Source organism: Lissotriton vulgaris, unplaced genomic scaffold, assembly GCF_964263255.1.
Source record: "Lissotriton vulgaris unplaced genomic scaffold, aLisVul1.2 SCAFFOLD_942, whole genome shotgun sequence".
In the NCBI taxonomy this organism is placed as follows: Eukaryota; Metazoa; Chordata; class Amphibia; order Caudata; family Salamandridae; genus Lissotriton; species Lissotriton vulgaris.
The window spans coordinates 141,534-158,066 of NW_028241349.1; the positions used below are offsets into that span (position 1 = coordinate 141,534).

A 16,533-nucleotide genomic window follows, 5' to 3' on the forward strand; every position below is an offset into this window, starting at 1 on the left:
ATCCAGCTAGATTATCCAACTAGATAACCTCATTACCTCCGCCACCTACCCGGAGGATTGGAAACACACCAAGATCAAACCCCTCCTTAAGAAACATTCCACCGACCCCAGTGAGCTCAAAAACTACAGACCAATCTCCCTGCTTCCCTTTCCGGCCAAAGTCCTCGAACAGGCCATCAACCAGCAACTCCCAGAATACCTAGAGAACAATTGATCCAACCCAATCCGGATTATGCTCCATCAACAGCACCGAAACCGTCCTGATCGCTGACACAGAAGACATCAGAACCATCCCCGACTGGGTAGAATCAGCCACCCTGATCCTCCTCGACCTCTCTGCGGCTTTCAACAACTCTCCCACCTCACCCTGATCCAGAGACTTCATTAGATCGGCATCCAAGACAACGCCCTGAAATGGATTGCATCCTTTCTTTCCGGAAGAACTGAGTGTGTCCTCCTCGCTCCCTTCACCTCGGAGCCTAAGAGCAACATCTGTGGCTTCCCTCAAAGCTCATCCCTCAGCTCCATCCTTTTTAACACCTATTTGACCTCCCTGGTCAACACCGTCAGAAACCACGGACTGAACATCATCTCCTACGTGAAAAAACACCCAGCTCATCCTCTCACTATCCAAAGACTCCTCCATCCCCAAGGCCAGTTTCCACCTCTGCATGACCAGCATCACCAAAGCTGCGCCCTTCTCTTCCAGAATTCTGTCCTCTAATAACAGATCTAAATAAATATTTTCAATTGAAAATGAACTGTCCAACCCGGACAGACTTACAACTAGATCCACACCCTCTCAAGCACTCTGCTACTCCCTGAATAACTTCTTCATCGAAAAGATTTCCACCATCAAAGCTAGCATTCCTATATGCACTCCCCCTGAAACAACCCTCTAAACACTAGGAAATCCCTGTTCTCTCGTACCATTCCCGGCCATAAGTATACAGGTATTCCAGGACTTATTGTCTAAAGTAAAATCTGGGTCTCCCACAGACTGTTGTCCACCCCACATCTTAAAAGAAGTCTTTACCAGTCTTCCCGGGCCAGCTCTCTCCCTTTTGAATGAGTCTTTATCCCAGGGCCGTGTCACCAAGGCTTTTAAAGAGACAACTGTTGTTCCGCCTCTGAAGAATCCAGGGTCTGGCCCCCAGATCCTAGCAAACTACCGTCCGATCTCTCTGCTCCCCTACCTAGCTAAGGTATTGGAGGCCCATGTGGCTAAGCGCCTTTCCAATTTCTTTGAACAATCTGACTATCTCGAACCTCATCAAGCAGGGTTTTGCCCTGCCCACTCTATGGAGATGGTAATGCTGGCGGTACTGGACTCCCTTTGAGAAAATGCGGACAGCGGAACCCATCAGGCCCTGGTGCTGCTGGATCTCTCTGCAGCCTTTGACACGGTCGACCATGGTATCTTAATAGACCATGTCAAAGAGGCAGGCATCCAGGGCTCCGCCCTAAGTTGGATTAGTCCCTTCCGAGAGGACCGCTTCCAGTTGGCTCGTCCAGCCCAGTTCACGGCCCCCAAGTTAAAAATCACACGTGGGGTCCCACTGGGCTCCACGCTGGGGAACATCCTTTACAACGGAACCGTTACAACGCGGTACCGTTACAACGCAGGATTTACAACGAAAGTCGTTACAAGGACTTTTGCTGGAGGGCGCTCTAGGATAGGGAATAGTTCAATTTACTATCCAACACCTTCCCTACTATCCACGGGGACTGGAGTTGGAATAGTAAATTAAACTATTCACTATCCAGCTCCCCCCAACGCAAGTCGTTGTAACAACTTGCGTTGTAAAACCTGCGTCGTAACTGTACGCGTTGTAACGGTACGCGTTGTACCTTCATACATCCCTCCACGCTATCCCCCCCATCTGTTTAACCTCTACCTCCTCCCTCTGACCCGGTCTCTTAAGAAAAGGAATGTTGCCATATTTACTTACGCCAATGATCTGCAACTAATGTTCACTATTGACAACTCATCTCAATCAGTCCTTAAATTCCAGACTACCATGCTGTACATCCGCCACTGGATCGACTGCAACCATTTGAAGCTTAACCCAGGCAAGATCGAATTGGTCCTTATGGGGGGCAGCCACAACTTATGGAGCCCACAATACTGGCCACTGGAACTGGGACCCTCTCCCATCCCCTCTTCTTCGGCAAAAACTCTTGGCGTCACAATAAACAACAACATGTCACTAAAAACTCAAGCTGGCTCTGTGATTTCTACCTGCGTTTACCAATTACAGAAGATCAGAAAGATTAGCAGACTACTAACACAGGACATGTTTATACAGGTGGTGATAGCAACGCTCTTATCCCACTTAGACTATGCAAATTCAGTCTAGCTTGGTATGCCACTATTTCTAATTAAACTTATACAGTTGGTGCAGAACCAAGCGGCTAGATTGATCCATCAACAACCTAGGCGGCAACACGTCACTCCACTTCTGAGGAAACTGCAGGGCTTCCCATCCCCCAGCGTTGCGCCTTTAAAGTAGGTTGCCTGGTCTTTAAATCCCTACATGACCGGAGTCCCAAATGTATTGACAGCCTCATTCAAAGATACACACCCTCACGCAACCTACGTTCAGCTCACCACCATCTCCTGCCAACCCCCTCCTTCAAGCTGGAGCGACAAGGGGGTTGTAGGTTTGCAACTTTGGTACCCAGACTCTGGAATTCCTTTACCCTGGAAATCAGATCATGCACTGACCTGCTGAGCTTTAGAAGATCGCTTAATACTTGATTGTTTATCCAAGCATACAAATAACTCCACCAGGGTCAGGCAAGTCCTAGAAATAGCGCCATGAAACCAATCCGTGCACGTGCGCTTTAAAAGAATTTTATAACATAACAACATAACATAACAACTGAATGCAAGACAACTGCCTCAGACTTAACACAGAAAAGATGGAAGTCCTGATCTTCGGAAACACCGCCTCACCATTTTTGACCTTGGACCCCAGTCCACCCCACGGAACAAGCCCGGACCCTTGGCATCATCTTGGATAGCAAACTCACCATGAAGAGCAAGGTAAAGGCAGTCTCTTTGGCCTGCTTCATCACCCTCTGTATGCTTTGAAAGATCTTCAAAAGGCTCCCAGTCACCACCATACATATACCATAGCTCAAGTCCTCGTCACCAGCCGGCTGAGCTACGGCAATGCACTTTATGCTGTAATCTCATCACAATTCCTGAAGAGACTTCAGATCATCCAGAACACGGTGGACAGACTCATCCCTGACCTTCCCAGACAGACCCACACCACCTGAAGAAACTCCACTGGCTTCCGGTCCACAAGAGATGCCATTTCATGATTCTGATTCACGCCTACAAAGCTCTCTACAACCAATGACCAGCGTACATCAACCAACTTATGAGCTTCCACATCCCCTCCAGACCCCTACGCTCTGCTCACCCTCCCTCGCGCACACCTTTGAACTTCGCCGGCCCTCCAGGACCCAGGAGCAGCCTAGTGATAAGCATGCTCTACATATCCTGATTTACCGAGATAACATCATGTCAGATGGGAGTGTGTGTTGGAGGCTCTAATACATAGGTACTGTTGTTTGCTTATGTGCTATTGTATATGCCACTGCATTTATGCCTCTCCCTGGTACACTGCTTCACATGGTTGTAATACTCACATTGTCTGCCGCCTTGTGCATTTTCGTACATTGTCCATTGATTTCTATACCAATCCAAATACATGAAATATATTGCATTTGCCCTGGCTTGGATACTGCATTTTGCAATTGCACAAACCCCTGTGTTCTGACCAATATACAAGTGTGTGACACGGAGTACATCTTGCATAACTAGTTAATGCGCTTACCATGTATGTCTCTTCAAGTTTTGCCACTCCACCTTCTCCACTTCACTCATTTTTGTCTCTATTTTATCTTTTGTCGTGCTCTCATTCTGCTGTGTTGTGCCTGGGCACTGAACCTGCAGAGACTGTGCTCACACTGCCTCTCCTGTAGACTCCTGCTGTGCATTATATGGTGTTGTGAATAGGGGCGGCTCCTCCGTTACGGCGGAGGAGCGTCGCCCCACTGCTGGAACCAGCAGAATTATGTAAAATAAGATGACAATAAAGCACTTATAAAACTGCTTTATTATCAATTTTATTTCACTCCCGCAACAGAGTCTTGAGGGTGGGGCCGTCAGACTCAGTAGTAGTTGTGGGCTCAGGGCACTGCCAGTGTGCAAGTAAGGCTTATGCAGTCCTCCATGTCTGGCCAAACCGACATGCGCACTTGGACTATTGCTTTGACTTATCGGCAGGCTCAGGAACACAGGCTCCCAGTCCCTGTTGGAACGTGGAACCAGCCCGCTCCGCCCAGTCCCTACCCTTCTCTCATGTTGGCTGATACCAGCATGAGAGTAGCGTCTAGATTGGCGCAGGGGAGTCCCGGAGCCTATGTGAGCATCGGAGCTGTAGAGGGGGACGTTAGTCAGGCTGCAGGTACGTTTTTTTTTGTTTTTTTTCTCCGCGCTGCCCCACCGATTTACCCAGCCTGCGTCCGCTACTGGTTGTATTTGTATTTGTATTTGTATTTGTGGGGGTATTTGTAAAGCGCGGCGTTCGCTCCGGAGGGAGCATCTTGGCGCTAAGTGTTCTTGATGGCCGGTCTGGGAACAGAGCGGGATTAGATGGCTGCTTTAGTGAGATCGTCGGGAAGGCTGAAGATCCAGGTCTTCAGAGCCTTTCTAAATGGTCTTTCTTGTGTTATTTGCCTGAGGTGTTTGGGCAAATTGTTCCATGCCTTGGTGGCTAGGTGGCTAACGGTTTTTCCTCCTTTCGTCTTCAGATTGTATTTTGCAGGCAGGATGAGGTTGTCCTGTGCCGAGCGGAGAGATCGCCTGGGGATGTAGTGGGGAAAACGTATGTGGAGGTATTTTGGCCCGGATTTGTTGAAGGATCTGAAGGCGATGATTAGAATCTTAAATAGAATTCTCTTGTGGAGAGGTAGCCAGTGTAAGGAAAGAAGGGCTGCGGAGGTGGAAGCTCTCCGGGGCAGTTTGAGTACAAGTCGAGCAGCTGTATTTAGCACGCTCTGGAGTTTAGCGAGAGTGCTCTTTTTTGTCCCTGCCAGTAGGCCGTTGCAATAATCTAATCGGGAGATTATAAGGGCCACTGTTACGCTCTTTCTGGCGTCGAGAGGGAGGAAGTTAAAGAACTTTCTTAGGGATCTTATTGTCCCGAAGCATTTGCCGGCTACAGTCTTAGCATGGTGGTCGAATGAGAGATCTGAGTCAAAGATGACGCCTAAATTTCTGGCAGTAGTTACAGTTTGGGGGGGGGCGATTGAGTCGTCAGGCCACCAGAGGGCTGGGCAGAAGGGGGTACTCTTGCCGATTGGGAGAATCTCCGTTTTATTTGAGTTACACTTCAAATGATTTGCATTCATCCAATGGAAGACTTTCGTTAGGCAGTTCTTAAGGTTGAGTTCTGCGCTGGTGGAACTACCATCCAGAGGCACGATGAGCTGGGTGTCATCGGCGTAGGAGGTTACAGGAATTCCAAAGGATTCAATCAGGGACAGAAGGGGAATGAGGTAGATGTTGAAAAGGAGAGGGCTTAGGATCGAACCCTGCGGGACACCTGAGAAAATCGTTTTCTCTTTTGAGTGAAAAGGGCCCAGAGTGACAGTCTGAGATCGATCAGCCAGGAATGATTTTAACCAGGCTAGAGCGTGGTCTGAGATCCCTATGTTCATCAGTCTACTGATGAGGATGGAATGGGAAATGGTGTCGAACGCCGCGGTCAGGTCAAGAAGGATGAGGATTGAATTTTTTCGCTGATCTTGTAGCAGTTTGATCGTGTCTGATAGTTCTATCAGTGCTGTTTCCGTCGAATGTTTGGGCCGGAAACCAGACTGCTGCGGATGGAGTATATTATTTACTTCCAGGTAATGTCTGAGTTCTCTATAGACCAATTGCTCGGTAATTTTTCCTAAGGCTGGAAGTAGTGAAATCGGGCGAAGATTAGTCAAGTCAGATGGTGGTTTATTGGCCTTTTTCATCAGAGGCTTGACAATTCCTTTCTTCCACCGGGGGGGGACAGTTCCTGTGTTAAGCGAGGAATTGACTATGTCGTTAATTACTGGGTTGATCACGTCGATGATTTGGTGGAGGATTTTGGGGGGACAGGGATCGGAGGGGGAGCCGGATTTACAGGCCAGGATGACTTCTCTAGTTTGCGCAAGAGTTACAGGGGAGAAACTGCTCAAATTTCCGGGAAGGGAGTCAGAGGGAGGGGGGAGTGGGGAGGTACAGAAAGGAGGAAAATTGCTTTGAATGGAAACAATTTTCTCTTCAAAATAGTCGGAAACTTTATCGCATAAGTCCTGTGATGGAGGTATTTCAGGTTGCAGAGTTTTGGGATGGGTGAAAGACTTTACTATGGAAAACAGGGTCTTTTGTTTTTGGTGGGATTCTTTGAAGGACCGGTGGGGACTATAGTAGGTAATGTGTCCCAGCCATTTCTTCGGGTGCTGGGTTTATCCTTCTAACTGTGTCTACTTTTCACAATGTGCTTGGATTCTCTCTTCACGCCTTCTGTGCTGGTAGCTTCTTTGGCAGAGCCAATAGAACTCACAAATGCTAGACTTATTGGCTTTGCCAGTGCTTGTTTTCATTTATTGTTTTTAGCCATGTTGGACAAAAACACGTTGGTTATGCAGGGTAGTTGAAACTAAACAAATAGAGCCATGAGACCTGGTAAACGATAGCTGAGTCCTAGAGCTTTTTTTTCCATTTTCAACCATGCTGCACAGGAGCCGTGCCGCTTGCTGCACAGCATGGCTAAAAACACACATTGATAGAGCCAATCAATGTGATTTCTAGTCATGTTGTACAGCAGTGTGGCAGATATGCAGCATGGTTGAAAGTAAAAAAACAAAGTGCCATGATGCAGCCAGCTTTTTGTTTTTCTTACTTTCAGCCTTGCTGCACAGCAGTCACACTGCTGTACAAACTGGCTAAAAATAAATATTGACAAAGTCAATAGGTCTTACGTAGTAGGCAAGACGTATTGGGTTTGCGAATGCTTACTTGAGAGAACGATTACAAACATTATCAACGACTGAACTGAAAACCACCTAAAAGTAAACACTCACAGTGATGAAAGGGAAATGGATTGTCAGTTTGAAATGCGAAGCCATGTTTTGGGTGTTATGTAAGCACTATACAAAGCAAGGGTACAATAAAAAAAGGAATAGTTAATCTTGTTTTACCAATGTCCTAAATAATGTGGGAATGATCAACAGAATTATGTCTGCCAAATAATGGGTACTATTGCTACTAAATTCAACAATATTCATACAATTAGCTGGGGCGAATGAAATTTAGAGTCAGCCGTGCTGGTATTGGAACAGTGCCCTGCCACTTGGAATCCTTCCCTTACAAGATCTGCGTTATTACTATTTATCATGTTCTTGTCACAGTCCTTTAGTCATGGGGGTTCCCTCTTGGAAACATATATAGAAAAAGGAAAGAACATGAACAGTAAGATAAAGGTTTTTAATTTAGCAATATTGTATGTAGAGAGTGATGTGAATAACGGAAGAACACTTAGCGAAAAAAGGAAATATATTCTTGGCCCATGCTCCAAGTATGGGTGAAATAAATCAAGAGAAAGTGAAACTGGCCTGTGCCTAACAATCCGGAGCCAGCAAATTAGAGTGACAATCAAGCCAACAAATGATAAGCAATCAGTGAGCTCCAAGCTTCCTTTTAGCTAAAGTTGCCAAAATGTCTTGCAAGTGATAGCGCATGGCTCTGTTCTCTGTTGAATGCCTGAAGAGGAGCTTAAAAGCAGGCGAGCTGCAAGAACCAGGCTGTGTGATGTCATAACTGAGTTGTGTTATTCATCAATAGATGGTGCTGACCTTATTTCTCAGTGCTACACAACCCAATGGTAGCCGGAGTGCTGAATAAATCATACATTTACTTTAAACAAGGTCAAGGTGCACCACTTCAGAATTTACAAAAACTGATAACTTTGATGAGGTTAACAGCAATAATCACATTAGTTGTTACTTGTGTTCTTTAAGAGTTCTTTTATTGAGTTCAGTTGTAAGTGAAAAAACACACACAGGAGCTACAGCCGACGCGTTTCGTCCTCTTGGGACTTCTTCAGGGCAAAGTGAAAGATAAGATAGTGTCCTTATATCTTCTCCTGTGACTATTAGGGTGCGTAGAAATGTCTGTAATGTTTTATTATGCTCGAAGGGGCATCCTGTTGAGCAAATAGTTCTCTGTGGAGGAATCTCGTCTGTCCGAGCCGTTCTTATTATTAGGCGGTATATATCTATTTGTAGTCTGTACTGCCAATACTCTCTTGGAAAGGTATTTCAATATTGTACATGTAATTATCATCAAAATATAGATGATGGTCCAAAAAGAGCTGGAACCAGGGTAGTAGATTTTGGATATAGGTTTAGTCTGGCTATATCAAAATATAGATGATGGTCCAAAAAGAGCTGGAACCAGGGTAGTAGATATTGGATGTAGGTTTAGTCTGGCTATCTATTGTTGTTGACTTGTTGTAAGGGAAATGTATATTAATCCTTCTGCTTAGGCACTCTTAATAAAGTGAGCTAAGGCATCCCCTGGTTCCTAGATCAGCCTGCAGTACAAAGTCCTCCTCCGTCAGGTACATTTACCCCCAGTCTAGAGATCTGGGTTAAATCCATTGTTCTTTTGCTCACCATGACACCTCAGTTTAGACCCAGCCATATGCAAATCAGTCTTGACCCTGTGCCTCATGGGAACAGTCCAGACCGATCTGCCAAGCCAGGTCCTCCCTGGAAACAAGCATCTTGGGACCTTATTTCTCAGGCATTTTTTTCAGGTTGCTCAAGAGGCGAGGAGTGCTTAGTGAGCTGTGGTACAGATTGACTTCTAGTCATTGATTTGGGCTCAACGTTCAAGTGCACAGACATGAGGTCACCTCAGAAGGTGTTGACTGAGAAGTTGTGTTCTGCAAGTGAGGTACTGCTGCGTTACTTTGGCTTGGTGATGATAGTTCTGAAACCTGTGTTCGATTGGACATTCTGTCTTGTCAGGCCTCGGCACTGTGCCATCCTATTCTCTAGGTGGATGCCTGATATGGCAATGTGGACGGAGAGAACCATGAACTGTTATGGAAGCTTTTCCCATTTTTGGGGAATTTCCATTGTGAATCACTGTGGCTTTCCCAGACGTGTCCCTTGGACGCAGTCCGTTTAAAAACAATTGTCATCTAATACTTAACTCTTGATTTAACTTATGGAATTTTTGAGCCATACAGCTTTGGCAATGCTCTAACTTACTTTGGATCTTTGGATGTTTTTAAGATGATTAATTCATTTGTCATTAACTTTTTTCAAATGATTGCTTTCAAAATGCTTATCTTTGTCCTGATGATGACCTTCTAAATTGATACGGTCGAAACGCTGTTGAAGTCCCCTTTAGCAACTAAAGATGATGCAGTCACTGCACTATTGATCTTTTGATATATTTTACATTTTGCTTATTATTCCTCTGACATTGTGTTTGTTCGTATATACTGTAATTTGTATTTCCGTATGCTTATTGTGTGTAACCCTATGAGCATCAAGTAATATGTTTGTACTATTCTTGATATTTTCTATGTTTTACAATAAGCTTTTTCAATAACAAATAGCTATTTTCAAGAAAGTTTTATCTGTGGGTACCTTTTATTTTCACTTTCTCATGTGGTTAAATATTCCTTTCTCCCTGAACCACTGTAGCTATTGTATAGTATGGCAATGATGGCATGACATTTGCTTGCTGTGGCCGGCTACCAAATTCCTAGAGGCAGTACGTATAGTAGACACAGGATGATGTGTATTTACACACATATGTTGGACATGATGTGGATGTTTGGGTGACTTGGTCACTGGGTTGTTTGTGGGACAGGTTGTAATATTCCTGGTTTGCCCAACAATTCTGGCCTGAGCGTTTGTTTTCCAGAGTGTAATTGCTTCTGCCCTTTGTTTGTGGCTGGTTTTTCGCACCATCGTTTGCATGCCACAGTTCCCTTTAGTTTGCATGTTTTGATTTTCATGTTAATGCATTTTATTTAAGACTATGTGTAGACGAAAATGTGTTTTGAGCTTGACAACTGTCATCGGGCATGGCGGAATTCTCACATGGAGAGATGCATCTAACTCTGCCACTGGGTCAGCAAAGATGCAGTGGTACCTCGTCAGTCATTACGCTAGACCAAGCACATGCTATAGAGACTGTCACCAGTCTGTGAAAGATTACCATGGCAAGGGTAGGAGACTCTCAGGTGAAAATAAGAATAATGTCTCCAACATCTGGGGAGATACACCTAAGCATTGTAGGGAAACTAGATCTGTGGCACTGACCATGTACCCCACTTTAGGGACTAATTTCTGCTGGCCACCTTTGGGCCCTGATTATATTATATATTGTATTCATGGTTTGTATACCACTCCAGCTAATTGTAACTAGCCTGGGTTCTGAATCCGGGTTACCTAGGTGAGGTATACTGGGTCTGATTTTACTAGTAGGAACCTCAGTCCAGTAAAGCTATAAGATACATTGACTGCAAGTACAGCCTAGACCCGTACCCCATTCTGACACTCTCCTGTGGCAAAGAAAAGACACAAAAAGCTCACTCCTGTCTGACACCAACTCTCCTGCCTCTTGACTCCTTGCAACTCCACCCCGCACCGACAAACAGTTGGCAAATGGGAGCTGACTTGTCCCCCTAACAGACATACTACCATTCCTTAATTTGAAAAAAAAACATAAGTGCCAGGGCCCTAGTTACGAGGCCACTGCATATGACACTACTCGCAGCCCCTGCAAGCGCTGCCAACAACAGTACTCACATATCTAATTTTGCAAGTATGACAAATTCCGACTATTCCAGGCACCCAAAGCCATAATAATGACTTGAGTGGCAGATATTAGTCGTTTTTAATGTCTGTAGAAATAGTGAACATCTGTTGCTCTGCTCATCTTTAGATGACACAAACAGAGCCACTATTTGGCATACTGTTATAAATGCATACTGTCGTAAATGCCTGTGTCAACAATTAAGTGCCTGTGCTGAGCACCGGAAACCACCGGCACAAATTAAGATATAGCTGGATTAAGGTGATGGTTATCGACTGTAAACTTTATTTACATCACACTATCTTCCACAGAAATTAGGCTACCTAGAAATGACACTTACATGGAGAAATCTCTGCCACAATCGTGAGAACTCTAAACTTGTTCAGATTTTCCTCTGGTACCTTAGAAGAGGAGGGAAAATCGCTGCGAGGGTGGACGAACAATCCGCCATCCAACTCTCAATTAGGCCCTCTACCTAAAAATCTAAACCCTAAGCTAAAAGATCCCAAAGGTGTTGTGCACCTGACTTAGACACACTACACTGCTCAATTCCTTTTTCATTTAGATTTACTTCCTGTTTTTCTTCTCCGTACACACAATAACAGTTTATAAAAATGCACACAATTTAGTACAGCTATATAACCATTCTAAAGGGTTATAATATATGTTTCATTTGATTAGAACATTAAGAACATTAAAAAACACAGCAGTTTCTACGGATCTGCAGGGCTGAATTGGCTCACTGAAACTGGTTCAGGCCTGGTTACCTCTCACAAGCGATCAACATCAACGGGAACATTTTTAACCTGAAGCTTTCTTCTGGCATTAATTTGACATTTTCTATTCCGTGGTGTCAGCTACTACCTGGCAAAAATAAGGCAGACTAAAAGCGACAATACCCAGAGAGCATTTTTATCCACTTTACCACACCAAATGAAAGTACGCATGGCAGACGGCGCTGCAGCACGTCTTCATTTTGTGTTTCATTGATTTCAGTTTTTTTTGTCATATTATATATATATATATATATATATATATATATATATATATATATATATATATATATATATATATATCTATCTCCGAACCTCTCTGCAGTGCCCAGCCGGAACACAGCCAAAGGACGAAATACAGACTCCAGGTTTTGTGGAAATGTCAGACGCGTTTCGAATACCTCCGTATTCTTTCTCAATCGACAAACAGATGGTCCGCTTTTAGTTTTTATACATTTTTTGGTGTGATGCTTTCACCTCATCTAAGTGATATAAAGATAGAGGAAATACTATATACACATGCAAGCTGGGACTTGTAGTTTTGAAACAAAGCCTGAAATCAATTGCTTGGCATATTGACTTGAAACAACATTACAGCATAAATGCCGGTTCATTTGTGATGTATATAACGTAATGCACAATTGTATTGGTATATTGGCACAATGCATATTATAGTTTGATAGGTTGGCCACTTTTAGTGTATAATTCAATGAATATGCATGAATGCACCTGTAAAATATGTCATACAAAAATATATATCTCTCTTTTAAAAAAAATATATATATAATAAATAAGCATTTCATATACAATATACAATATAAAAATAGAAATATACTGTAAAAATATTGGTACTCTGCAATTAAATACACATATATCCCGGAATGAATTCCATAATTTCATATGGGCCTAACCTCATTGATCTGGACTAGTCAAGATAAAAGTTGTGCAAATAGAGCAATGTGCAAAAATACAAAACAAGTGCAAAATTGTTTTATAGCAGCATGGAAGTATTTCCTCGAATAAAATGCTAACAATTGAAGTGATATTTACCCAACTCCGTCAATTCAGTGCTCTTATTTAAGAAAAAATCTTGATATTAGCAAGATATGTGTTTTTAAAAGTTATAAGATAAAAATAATGTATGCTTATAATGTGAAAGACTAAAACCAATATTGAGATGAATGGAAAAGGAACTGGGGCCACAGTGATATTATCAGGCTTAATAATAAGATACAGGAGTTTGAAATGCATTATCGGAGAAATCTAACCAATGGATAGGACCTCAAAGGAAATAATGTAGGTCCTCAGTATTGTTTAAACCATTAGGCTGTCTACTATCTAATTCTACAATAAATTTGGATTCCAGCTGCCTCAGGCACTTCTCTCTATTGCCACCACGCGGATTCTCCTTTACAGCTCCGATGACAAAATATTTTAAATCCGCTAGATTGTTTTGGTGGATTGCCTTAAAGTGTCTTGCGACCGGATACGTGCTATCGTTATTCACGATAGCACGCAAGTGTTGTAGAATTCTGACGTGTACTTGCTGCTTGGTACTACCCACATATCTGAGCCCGCAAGTACACGTCAGAATGTAGACTGCATATTCAGTTTTGCAGTCATAGCATCCCTGAATTTTGAATTCCTTCGGGCTGAATGGTGTGGTGTATTTTTTGGTTGTCATACCAAACTTGCAAGCCCGACAGGACGAGCATTTGTAAAAAACCCTGTTTTTCTGGTAACCAAAGAGTACTTTTCTTTTTGGTACCAAGGTCTGGGATGCTTTTAGCTATTTCACTTCTCATGGAGATGCCTCTCCGATAAGTTATTGTGGGTTTTTGAGGCAACCCCGGTGTCATGACTGCATCTGTCTGCACTATCGCCCAATTTCGATTGATTATTGATCGAATTTGGCGATGCTGGTTATTGTAGGTTAGGATTAGCCTAGGTGTGTTTGAAGTTTCCTCACTTTCCTGCAGAGTACTTTCTTCTGAATTTGACAACAGTGATTCCCTGGATCTCCTATTGGCTGTGTCCAAAGCTCTTTGTAGATTTTTTGCCGTGTAGCCTCTCCTACGGAATCTTTCCACAGCTTCTCGCATGCACATATTTTGTTGTTCCTCACCGCTACATATGCGTTTGATTCTGAGAAGCTCACCATAGGGAATGCTATCAATTAGGTGTCTAGGGTGGGCACTTGAGGCATGTAACGTAGAGTTACCGGCTGTGGTTTTTCTATGCAGAGTTGTTTTTAGTTCACCATTTTCTACATAAACTTTTGTGTCCAGAAAATCTACCTCATTGCAGCTTATGTTCGAAGTAAAGTTCAGATTCATTTGGTTCACATTGATGTCATGTATAAAAGCATTGGCACTTTCGTTGTCCACTTTCCACAAGACAAAGACATCGTCTATGAAACGTAACCACACTATTATGTTGTTACCATATTTTGAGGACAGTTCTTGTCTGAGTGTCTGCTCCTCCCACCAGCCAACCACTAAACAGGCGTAGCTGGGGGAGAAGCAAGAACCCATCGCCACGCCCCTGCATTCTCTGTATATCTTTTTAGAAAATGCAAAATAATTGTTGTTTAGGCACCAGTCAATACTTTTCATGATTACTTTGTTGTGTTCATAATATTCGATTGGTCTTGCATATATATATATATATATATATATATATATATATATATATATATATATATATATATATATATATATATATATATATATATATATATATATATATATATATATATATATATATATATATATATATATATATATATATATATATATATATATATATATATATGCAAAGAACTCCGCTGAATATCAGAACAACGTTCAGGATAACAACGAAACCGGACCCAGTAGGATATTTGCAAATCTTTTTATTTTCTCATCCTTGTGCAGATAAACACGCCGCCATGACGCGTTTCGGGACCTTGATCCCTTGATCACATGATATATATATATATATGCATATGAGAGCACAAAGTTCCCCCTCTTCTAGATATATATATATATATATATTTCCTACTGGCGGTCACCAGTAGGTATATATAGTTTGGACCTAGTTTCCATAGGAAATCCGCAACATTCTATTGGGAATAACTTTGGCGCCGGTTGATCAATCTATGTGAATTTCTCAAAGAAAATGGCGCGTTACGCTCCGCTCCTTCCCTGAAAGTTTCGGGGGGATTTATGAAGCGGGGGCCGAGAAAAAAGGGGGGGTCCCAAAACGTGTTTTCCCCATGCAATTTCCATAGGACCTTTAGACACGGCTACAGATCAAACGGCTGAACGGAATTACAAGAAATTTGGTTTGATTCGCAGATCACGCTTTTGCTTAAATGGTGTAAATCCCTCCAGTAGTTGCTGAGAAAATTCAAGTTGAAATCAATTATATATCTATAAGCGCGCACCGTGCGAGCACCCCGCGATTTTTCAAAAAAAAAATTATAATTTTTAGGGGCCTTGGGGGTCCTTGTGGGACCCCCTGAGCAGGCCTAGAAGTTCAGGGTGCTTCTACCCTGCCCCCTTTTTGAGTTCTACACATTTGTTTTCCTGCTTTCCTGAGTCTTAGTCTACTGAGGCACAAGATGGCTGCCAACTGTTTCTGTTTTGGAGTGTTGATAGACAGTAGCAGCCAATCAGCATGCCTTCCAGAGAAAGTTGCATGCTTATTGGCTGTCAACACTACAAACCAGGAAGTGTTGGCATCCATCTTGTGCTAGGTAGACCGAGGCACAAAAGAAGCAGAGCTCACAGCCCACACAGCTCTCACAGCCCACACAGCTCTCACAGCCCACACAGCTCTCACAGCCAACACAGCTCTCACAGCCCACACAGCTCTCACAGCCCACACAGCCCTCACAGCCCACACAGCCCACACAGCCCTCACAGCCCACACAGCTCTCACAGCCAACACAGCCCATACAGTTCTCACAGCCCACACAGCTCTCACAGCCCACACAGCTCTCACAGCCCACACGGCTCTCACAGCCCACATGGCTCACACTCTCACAGCCCAAACAGCTCTCACAGCTCTCACAGCCCACACAGTCCTCACAGCTCACACAGCTCTCACAGCCCACACAGCTCTCACAGCCCGCCTAGGTAGACCGAGGCACAAAAGAAGCAGAGCTCACAGCCCACACAGCTCTCACAGCCTACACAGCTCTCACAGCCCACACAGCTCTCACAGCCCACACAGCCCACACAGCCCACACAGCCCTCACAGCCCTCACAGCACACACAGCTCTCACAGCCAACACAGTTCTCACAGCCCCACAGGTCTCACAGCCCACACAGCTCTCACAGCCTTCACAGCCCACACAGCCCACACTCTCACAGCCCAAACAGCTCTCATAGCCCACACAGCTCTCACAGCCCAAACAGCTCTCACAGCCCACACAGCTCTCACAGCCCACACAGCTCCCACAGCCCACACAGCTCTGGCAAAGATAATACCAGCAGAGAACAAGCACTGGCAAAGACAATAACGGCAGCAAACAAACACTGGCAAAGACAATAACAGCAGAAAAAAAGGCAAAGACAATAACGGCAGCAAAAAAAAAACACGGACAAAGGCAATACCAGCAGCGAACCAACACTGGCAAAGATAATACAATCAGGGGGGCAGGGGCACAAAAAACGGCACAATCAGGGGACAGAAAGCCTGACAAACGGCACAATCAGTGGGCAGAAGGCAAGAAAAAACGGCACAATTAGTGGGCAGAAGGCAACAAATACGACACAATCAGGGAGCAGAAGGCAAAAAATACAGCACAATTAGGGTGCAGAAGGCAAGAAATATGGCACAATCAGGGTGCATGAGGCAGGAAATACGGCATAATCA

At 43.9% G+C, this 16,533-nt stretch overlaps 1 protein-coding gene across 2 annotated transcripts in view; it reads right to left on the reverse strand.

Moving 5' to 3' along the window:
* The window catches only part of LOC147671314 (neuronal acetylcholine receptor subunit beta-4-like), a 224,136-nt gene that overhangs the window by 10,196 nt on the left and 197,407 nt on the right, over positions 1-16,533 (reverse strand). The window lies entirely within an intron of this gene.